The following is a 10,718-nucleotide window of genomic DNA, read 5'->3' as shown; positions in this document are numbered from 1 at the left end:
AATATACACTATAAATAACTATAAATAAATAATCACTAGATGATACTCATTGTACCTCATGACTTGTTTTGGACTTCCAAAACACTGTCCTCTCTTGTCTTTGACCTTGGCATTGCTCCTTTTGCTCATACCCTAAGCACAAATAGTAAACTACAAACTTCTTCGATGTTTTGTTCTCCTTCCAAAACAACAGGTGCAAATCTGTCGAAGCTCAACGGCTTTCTACATTATCCTGCATAATTTCCCCAGAGGGAAAAAGAGAAAGATGGAGGATTAAAAGAGGTAAGGGAGACTCAAAGTGTTGTTTTTCTCCAGCTGCATAGCCAAATGGAAAATATGTATGTGTTCCCTGAGGTCATGTGAATTTATGTTTGTTTCCATAAGTTTACAGTTTGCAGGAATCTGTGCATTTTCCTGCTTTGTGTGTGGTGTGTGTTTAGATCTAAAAATTTTTTGTTTTATGTTCAAAGAAAAAAAAAGAAAGAACTGGCAACTCTGACCATAATGCCCTGGAGCCAGAGTTATACATAGCAAATTACACACTGGTGTGCCAATCCCTCCTGACTCAAGCCTGCAAAACCAGGATACAAAGAGAAACACACAAACAGAAATACTCATTACACATTATATTAAATCAAGTACATAAAATGGCACAAAAATACGGTACACAAGCACATACAAACACACACAAAAACATGATGCTCAGTGATGCAATGTCCTTGACTTTCTTTTCAAAAAACAATGAGCATGAGCAGCACTTTGCCCTTTACATCCTGGCTATATATTTACACCACAGATTAAGTTCTGCTGCTGCTACATAATCACCCAACTGTTATGCAACGCAAGCCGACTTGTTTTTAATTTTTAAACATTGAGTTTTAAAAAGCTATGAGGTAAAAGAGGAAAAGTAGTATTGTTGGAGCTCTCCATGCAAAGCAATAAGCTCACTGACATGCCCACGTTAAATCTTTCATGCGAGAGGGGAAAAGGGAGTTGTTTGTTTTTGTGCGTGTATGTGTCTGTGTGTGCGCGTGCGCATGAGTGATAGGGAGGGCAGATGAAGCATGGTAAATCTGTGAATAAATGTTTATGACAGTGTTTAAATAATCAAGTTTAGGTAAGGAATGTCGAGCTGACAAGAAATAAAACTATAAACTCTTGTGTGTAAATGTTTAATGTAGACTACTTTTAACTAACAGGGTCCCTGCTTGCTGTATTTCATGCATGCGTGTGCAGAGAAGGCCTAAGAGGATGAGGAGACAGTGATGTCACCAGGAAATCAGACACTGGGATAAGCACGCACAGAATTAACCTAAACTGAACTTTTCATGTAATTATTTCACAGTGTGCATACACTCCTACTTTCTGGGGTTGTATGTACTTATGGGGTTTCGTATTTACTTAATCAACCTCTACCTCGCTACACATACATACACTTACTCATCTATGTATTTATTTACTTAAATTTGCACTTAATGTATTGCTGATTTACTTCATGAACTTAACCACATTGACAGTGTACTTATGTTTGTATTCACAAATTTTTATACTTGTACTTACTCAACTACATACTCTAGTTACCACTTAATCAATTTTATGCTTTCTTAATTTGTCATTTAGGTATTTGCCTACTTAATGCACGTTTTACCTATTAATAGTATGTTTTAACAGCAATAGTAAGTCCTCTTTATGACATAATAACCAGTTTACATGGAGTGGTTCCCTGGACTCCGAGGCAAGGCAAGGCAATGTAATTTCATTATATGTAAACTCAATATTCTTTATATAGCAATGCATAAAGTGAAATTTAACAGTATTAAAGAATATAATAATGTACAAGACAATGCAACAATAGCAAAAGAAGAAAATGAGAAAAATATCACTCAACAAAAGAAACTGCAGACATAAAACACATACACATACAGTTAGACAAGTACATACAGTAATTCATCAAGTTTGGTTTGCTAAATTTTGATTTACGGGCATTTATGTAAAATTTTACGTAAAGACACAAAGGTAAATTAAAGCTGCAAGCAGTGTTGGGCGGGCCCTCACACGTGTAGCGCGTCGAGGTGTAAGGCGGCCGCATTGCAGATTCTGGAGCTCTGCCAGTGTGGCTTTGAATTTCCAACGTGCTTCGGACGCTGAACAAACGTGTTAATCATCGCTTCCTGTGTCCCCTTTACGGCACTACATAGCACTTCGCACTACGACTATAAATGAACATGTAGATGTGTTCAGGGCGGGACTGTTGTTAGGCACTTAAAGTTTGGTGCAGATCTGAGCATGTACACTGAAGTTACAAAAACTTCCTGTTTTCTGACAAATCATCGATTTTGGACCCCACGCCATGGCCACGCCGTTCCACGAAAACTCACCGTTTGTACAACTTTTAATCATGAATGGCTTTAGACAGCACAGCACAAATCTGAAGTCGATCGGATGAAATCCCTAGGAGGAGTTTGTTAAAGTACGGAGTGTGTAAATCATCCAAATATTACCATAAAATTCAAAATGGCTGACTTACTGTAGGGTTTAGAGCATTGCTCCAAGAGGCTTTTTGGTACGTCTGGACATTATACATGTGCCACAGAAATTTCATACATTTAGGTGAAACGTGCAGTGGGAGCTGCTTCGTTAAAGGTCACTTCCTGTTTCCAGCAGGTGGCGCTATGACTGTAGGTGAATGTTGGCATGTACATGTGTTCAGGGCGGGATTCTTAATAAACGTGTAAAATTTGGTAGAGATCTGAGCATGTACAGTCGAGTTACAACAACTTTCTATGTCGTGGCGAAGCGTGGAACTTTGCCGCCATGCCACCCTCACACTATTCACTGCAAACTCACAAGTTTTACAACATGGCTTCATAAATGTGTTAAGGGCTTTCTGGGACAGTTCTGAAGTTGATATGTCCAACCTGCTAGGAGTAGTACATTACAGCATAAAACATGTAATTTCCTGTTGCCAGCAGGTGGCGCTATGACTTTGAGTGAATATTGGCATACAGATGTGTTCAGGGCGCGACTCTTATTATACATTTACAATTTGGTGTGGATGTGAGCATGTATACTGAAGTTATAACAACTTCCTGTTTCAGCAAACCGGTCGACTGATAATAACCATTTGTACAACTTTTAATCGTCAATGGGTTTAGACTGCACAGCGAAAATTTGAAGTCAATTGGACTAATTCCCTAGGAGGAGTTCGTTAAAGTACAGTGTGTGTAAATCGCCGAAAATGGCCATTAAACCCAACTTTCTGTTGGGTTTAAGCAATGGCTCTAAGAGGCCTTTTTGTGCGTCTGGACATGATACACGTACAACAGAAATTTTGTACACGTAGGTGAAACTTAGTCCGTTGGGCCCTAAAGAAAGAAAAAAAAAAATCCCCTAAGTTTCAATAGGGACCTCGCACGGTTCGTGCTTGAGCCCTAAAAAAACAGATTGACGTATCAAAAGAATTTTGGTATGTTTTGATCAGCGATGTCCGTACATGATCCTGCCACAGTTTCAGGTCGATTGGCGAAACCGTCTGGGATGAGTAAATAGGATTTAGAGAAAAGTGATAAAAAGTTGCATAATTCAGAAGATCACTTGAACAAAGATGCAGATGAATCCAGAGATTAAAGTAATGAAAGAAGTTTCACATTAAACAAAACCGTTTTCGAGATGGAATTTGCAACCTACATGCCAGTTTTGGTGAGTTTTTGTGCTGCAGTTTTTGCTGCCCAAACACATTTAGCGGAGAAGAAAGAAGAAAGAAAGAAAAAGAAGAAGGAGAAGAATGAAAACAAAAACAATAGGGCTCCAGCTGCTTTGCGGCTTAGATCCCTAATTATAAAAGTGAGTGAATACAAATGTAAGTGCACAGTCAGGTGGTAAAGTGCATAAAGTAAGTGAGCAATACATTAAGTGCAAATTTAAGTAAATAAATACATAAAAGAGTAAGTGTGTAGCAAGGTAGAGGGAAATTACATAGGAGTGTTTAAGTAAATCAGAAACTACATAAGTACACAACCCCAAACAGTAGAAGTCTATGTGTGACCTTATGTGTAACCCTATCTTGTTCGGTCTGCTATCCTCAAACACTTCCCAGGAGAACAATGGGACACAAACACAACCACAGCTGTTCATCATGAACGAGAAGTTGGTGAGATGTCTGCTCTCGCTTGAACCATAGCATGGCAAACAAGACATTAAAAGATATTCTAGGCTTTGTAATAGTAAGCTGAACAATAAATGCAATAATTTTTAATGACAATATTCAAAATAACTCCTATTACATTACCATGGAAATACTACATGGATTACATTTTAACCCAATGTTCTCACTCTAAGGTTTAAGAGGCTATACGTAGATTTTTTATTAAATCACTTATCAATTAATCACTTTTTTATTTCCTATTTGTGAACAGATAGTAACCTCACAAAAAATGAACCACATGCCGGCCTTCTCAATTGCTTTGGAACAGTCACTACTCTGCGTCTTATGTCAAGAAATCGAGTCAGACACAAGCATCTTCTTCTGAACTCTACACACAGCAACAACACTGCAGCCAATGAAATGGAGTTGACTAACACCACAGGTGTCATTAACACTGGGGACGCTGGGGACATGTCCCCACCACTTTTTTAAAGCATAATTTGTTAAAAATAAATTTGAAATATTGCTTGCAGTTAAAGTTACCCTCCAGCTAGTTTTAACTGCCTTATTTTGGTGAATGTTCTTTCTCAAACAAAGAATGGGGGTGTGGTTAATAGTCGGACGTAATACATTACCATGACAACCAAAAACTGACCGGCTGGAGTGTTCACTAACGATATGCTGTGTTCATCACTACACTGTAAAGTTTAGTACACTTTACTGTCTGGCAGGAGTAACTATTACTTACCCATGATAGAAACTAATGTGCGCGTATCAGCTGTTATCAATCATACAGTCGATGGTCCTGTCACGCACTGCACACAATAACTCCCGCTATGTTTTATGGTGCGCTTACTTTACCGCAGACTGTGTATAAGACGGTGGCAGGTGAAAGTGCGACGCGTTTTCTGTCATCTGTCCTCCAACACCACACACACAAATGCCATAATGAAAATGAACAGCACACTAAACCAAGAGGAAGAAACTAAAAAATAAAATGAAGACCCTCTATTAGCCAACTTTCTGCACTTATGCTAGCTAACTACACCTGGCTAAATACAACTTAGTTAATTTAGCTAACTAAACTAGAAAGACAAACCGACCATCAGACACAGAGACATACCTACAGTAAGTTCTAAGTAAGTTACATGATAAATTGGTTAACTAGCTCACAACAATGTTTAATGTTTGATGCTCTGACGTAAGGAGGCGTGACGGCGTGACAGTTTTTTAACTAGGCATGACAGTGCACCTGCGCAAGCTTGGAGAATGACGTATGACTTATGGAATTTCTATAGTCATACGTCACCACCCCATTTTAACAACTAAGCAATTTTTGCAACTTTGAGCACAAATTAAGCTATTTGTCAAAAAATATTAGGCTAACTACGTATGTGGGTAAACAAAATTGTAAGGAAATTACTCAGAAAATTATGAAATATCATAGAAATGTCAAAATACACTGGAGGGGGCTTTAAATAACAAATGAATATGCCTTTTGAAAGGTTTATTTGCACACTAAGAAAACATGCAATACAATTAAAATATATAAAATATAGAAACAAATGTGCATTGTCCAAAAAAAGTAAGTTAAGCTAAGAAAACAAGCTACTGATCATAAAATGACCCAAAGACATGCATGCACCTATCACTAACTTTAGCAACTTCTTGACACAGTGTTTTGGCTAAGTTTCCATTCTCTGCCTACATACATATGTGTTGCCTCAGCAAGGATGATACTACATGACTCCACAAAAGCCCTATGTGAAAATTATGTAAAATTATAGGAGCCTTACAGTTGTTAGCTTCTGACAACGAAGTTTGACAGGACACAAGGCGCGAGGCTGCTGTGCTGTGTAACAAGCTTGGGAAGCTGGAGGCCGCATTCATGATCATATTTTGGGACACTGTGCTGCACCAATTCAAGCTTATGAGCGACGGTTTTCAAAAGAGAGATATGGACTTCTGTGCGCCTTTTGGAGTCACTGCACACTTACGTTGCATCACTAAGAGGATGAGGAAGAGCAATTTGCTAACTTTGAGACATCTGCCCGGGCTGTCACAGGTGTGACACAGACCTACCAGTACGAGACCCACCGCGTGAATAAAAGAAGAATGTTTGATGTTGAGACAGTGGGTAATGAAGTCCTTCTCACTGGTAAAACGTTCCAAGTCCAGACATTCAATGTGATTATTCACAGTTTGCTTTCAGGACTGAACAAACAGCTGGATGCATATAGAGTCATTAATGGTCGTTTTGGTGTCATGTTTGACATGGACTGTGATGACACTGATCTCTGCAAACGGGCCAATGCTCTCTCATCTTCACATCCAACTGACTTGGATACTGCCTTATCTGATGAGCTGATCCAGTTTCGGTCTTTTGTCAGTACTGAGCAAGAAAAGACACCTGCAAACCTATTGCAGGTTGTGCTGAGGAATGGACTCCAGACAACCTTTCCCAATGGTTTTGTTGCTCTCAGGATTTTTCTCATTCTGCCTGTATCTAGCTGTGAGAGAGAGAGAACTTTTTCACAACTAAAACGGATAAAAAAAATTAACTCAGGACAACTATGGGTGATAAGAGGCTTTCTGCACTGTCCTTGATGGCCATCGAGTCCAAGCTTGTGAGGGAGCTGGACTTTGAGGACTTGATTTGCAACAAGACAAGAAAGAAAGCTATGATACTTTCCATGAATTGAGGCTAATATAAACTGTTATAATATGAATATATTTTGCCCATTATGGTGTGATGTTGATATAGTCCTGTGTGACAACTTACCAAATCAACTAAATCTAAGCAATTCAGCAAAATCAGGCAGGCAAAACGATCTTATTCTGAAATACTCCATGTGGGAAATTCCTGCAGGGAATGGGGGAAAATGGTTCACAGAGCGCTGTGATCGGTTGTAGAAGCACACAGAATGACAAATAAACAACAATTGACCCTTCGCAAAGCCACGCCCCCTTTGTAAGTCCGACAAACTGTCGGAGCTGTTAGACTTTTATCACGGTGCTGCCGCTGTCTATTACTGCACTCCCCAGAGAAATATTGTATTGAAAAAAGAAAAAAGCAATCTCAGAAAGGAGACAGAAAGGTTTGTATTATATGTTTGAAGGTTGTATTCATGCTGTCAAACTGACGTGAAAAAACAAAGACAGAAGCTAAATCCTACAGATCAAAGAGTAGAAATGAACCACCGCATCACCTGACTATTGAGACAAAGGACAAAGATATTAAGGATTAACACTGATCCCGTAAAGTTGGTTAGGTCTCTATTCCTTATTACTATCATTAAAAAGCACCAACAGTAGGGTTATATAAAGTTACATTGAGTAGTAAGTTAAGTTAGGTAGGATTACCTAACTAACATTACATTAGGAACAATCCACAGCCTACATTTTTCTGGATTTGTGTTTTGGAAAGTGAATAAATCGTACTTCTCCTTTCAACCTCTCTGGGTAGCGATTGTAATTATTACAAGTGCCCCAGGAACAGCATATATCTTGGAAAAATACAGCAAAAAAAAAAGAAGCTAGTGAAGGGTCAATTGACAACATTAAAGACAGCTGCATTCTATTTAGATGAGCCAGTTCCAGGCTCTTGGTATTGTGCATGCTGGTTCACTGGCATGGCTTATTGAAACAATTAATTTAACTGAGCCATCGTTGACAAAATTTGGTTCAATTGTGCTTTTTCAAAATTGACATTGGATATCTGGCTATACTAAACAACTTTGTAGGTTTAACTTAAAAGGTGATTTTCTGCCCAATCAAGTCTGGATGTGACATTATCTGTGATCACTTCACACCATGCGTCGTCAATGCACTTATGAAATGGTTGTAGATACACTGTAATACATTTCAAGTTAGTTTAACTTGGAAATGCAAAGTTCACCTGCTTCCTTGAAAATGCAGGTTAACTCTGCTGAAGATTGCCTTTGTTTCAACTCACAAATTTAAGTTCATAAAGTTGATATAACTACAGTATTCTAGTTGTCTCAACTTTGTTTTTTTAGTTGATTGATTGATTTTATAACGTGTTCCAACTTTGTACTTTGAGTTAAAACAAATAATTTCATTTACTTTTTCAATGCAAGAAAACTTCTCTTAACTAGTCTAATCGACATACATTTCTGCATGATTTTAACTTGTAACTTGTAACTAAAGATTTATTTAAGAAAATATAAAACAACAGATAAAGATAGGAAGTAGAGTTGGACCAATAGACGATGCCATTGTCCTTTGGCAATGGCTGACAGACATCTCAACGTTGAGCCGGCATCGTGATTGTAAATCCCCCGCACACCCAGCAAAAAAATAAAATAAAATTTCACATTATACCACCCTGTGAAAGCAGGTTTTAATGAATGACTCTTATTATTGCTTTTAAGTATGCTTTGCGCCTCAGAATTCTCCTCTCCCCACACTCACACACACCTATACCTCAGGTAAACACCCCGGCTGCTCTATTTTCTCCATTAGCAGTATGTTTTATAAAGTTGCCTAAAATACAGACAACTCGTCATTTTTCCGTATGTTTCGTATGATCCATTCTCACTGCAGCAGGTGAGCCGCATGTTGGCTTATTAGTGACGCAGCCTATCAAACAACTGAAGCCAACATCTGCACTCTGTGTGTTCACTGTTGCTTTACCTGGTCCGTGCATAAAATATCCACCTCAACGTACGTAACGTAAGATAATAGTCTACCAATTTTTTTTACAGAGTGAAGTCTGTGCAAGAACACATGCTTCATTGTAGACATTGTCCGATGGAAATTTTGTTCACATCGCCCAACCCTAATATAAAGCATGTAAATCAGTAACATCAGTTACTGTCAGGAAAGGAGATCTTAAGACAAAGGGCACAAGATAAAGCATCAGCAACAGGTTAGCAGGGCCTTTAACATGACGTATATCCAAATGATAAGGCTGCAAAAATAGAGCCCACCTCATCAGCCTTTGATTTGGAATTTGCAGTGATTGCAGAAATGGGGCCCACCTGAACCAACTTAGACGTCAAAATGTTGAAGGGCCCAAACAAGTCAGAGAGCTTCTTTTTCTATCACAGAATAGTGAAGTTGATAAGACTTAAACTTTTTAGAAACAAAAAGCAATAACGGTTCTAACCACACCTTTCACATATGCAACAGCACCAATTTCTTAGCTGTCCATAAATTGAATTTCACCTCAGTTTATTGTATTTCACCTGTTTAATCATGAATGATTGATGACAGAGTCTGATTTCTTGGGACCACTGTGTAGTAGGATTAGGGTTTTCTGCGTGTAGGTTAGAAATTATACTGAAAATTGCATGTGCTTCATTTATTTGTAGCATTTATTTAGACAATGTGTTCAAATATATTTGCTTAGTGTTTGGGTCCCTATGTACAAGCTTCAGATAGCTTAAAAATGGTGTCCCTTTTCACAAATCTACATTATTTATAATGATTGTACTTGCATTTTAATGTTTTGTGAAAAAACTAAACTGGACTGAACTAACCTGAACTTGGTATCGTGCAGCGACAAAGACTAAAACTAACACAAAAACTAAAATTTGGCAGCAACTTCAAATTATTAGCAATGTCAATTTGAATAGCAGAAGGTATACCACAAGCTGAAGATGGGACTGCCAATTCACTAACTAATATTTTACCTTCCATGACTAGGTCAAGTTAATTTGCTCGTCTTTCATATTTCATGTTCCGTTTTTTGTTTCATCACTTCAACTTCTAATCTTCTCTGCTGGATTCGCATCATCAAGTTGTTTTTGCTCCTCAAACGTTAGATTTATCATTGAAGACACAAACCCATCAGATATTTGTGTGTTTCAGTTAGCAAAATTCCCTCTTCCATCTAATTATTTTTAACAGCTATTCTTTAGTACACTGTTCCAACAATGTTTCAGAGGGAGCCTGAATGAAAAAACCCACCACAGAAGCTATTCTACCCTATTAAACTGTACACTAAATACGTATATTTGAGCCTACCAAAGGGCTTTTAACCCAGCCAAACAAATGACATGTGCCCATAACACCCTGGAATCTCTCTCCCCTAAACTTACTAATGTACCTATCTAATTGACTAAGTACCCTCAACCCTGTCTTCGTGTGGATACTGCTGAGGGATATTTATTCATTGTAAACCAGCACCACACTAAACCAACAACCTGCAACAAGCGCTCTGGTAGAACTTATTGCTACACCTACCAGGAGAAACTCCAGTTGAAACACGCCACAAAACAGTTGGGTAAGCACCTACCAAACAAAGTATTAAAACCACAAAAAGGCTAGATCAAAACTCTCTACCAAACTAATGTGTGTGAACTCTCCAACAACCTTTCCTTTTGTGTAAGTTAAGCAGCAAACACCCTGCTATCTAGCAACTTACCAAAATACCAAATCACAACTGTTAGCACGAGCCCCCACTTTGTCACAGCACAGCTCAAAGGGAGAACAAAGAGGAGAGGACACCACATAACTTGTAACCAAAGATTTATTTAACAAAATAGAAAACAAAAGATAAAGATATAAAATATGTAAATCAGTAACATCGGTGTGTTGAGTATCTGCA

This window comes from Micropterus dolomieu, linkage group LG08 (genome assembly GCF_021292245.1).
Source record: "Micropterus dolomieu isolate WLL.071019.BEF.003 ecotype Adirondacks linkage group LG08, ASM2129224v1, whole genome shotgun sequence".
NCBI classification, from domain to species: Eukaryota; Metazoa; Chordata; class Actinopteri; order Centrarchiformes; family Centrarchidae; genus Micropterus; species Micropterus dolomieu.
Note: the sequence above shows the minus strand (reverse complement) of the source record.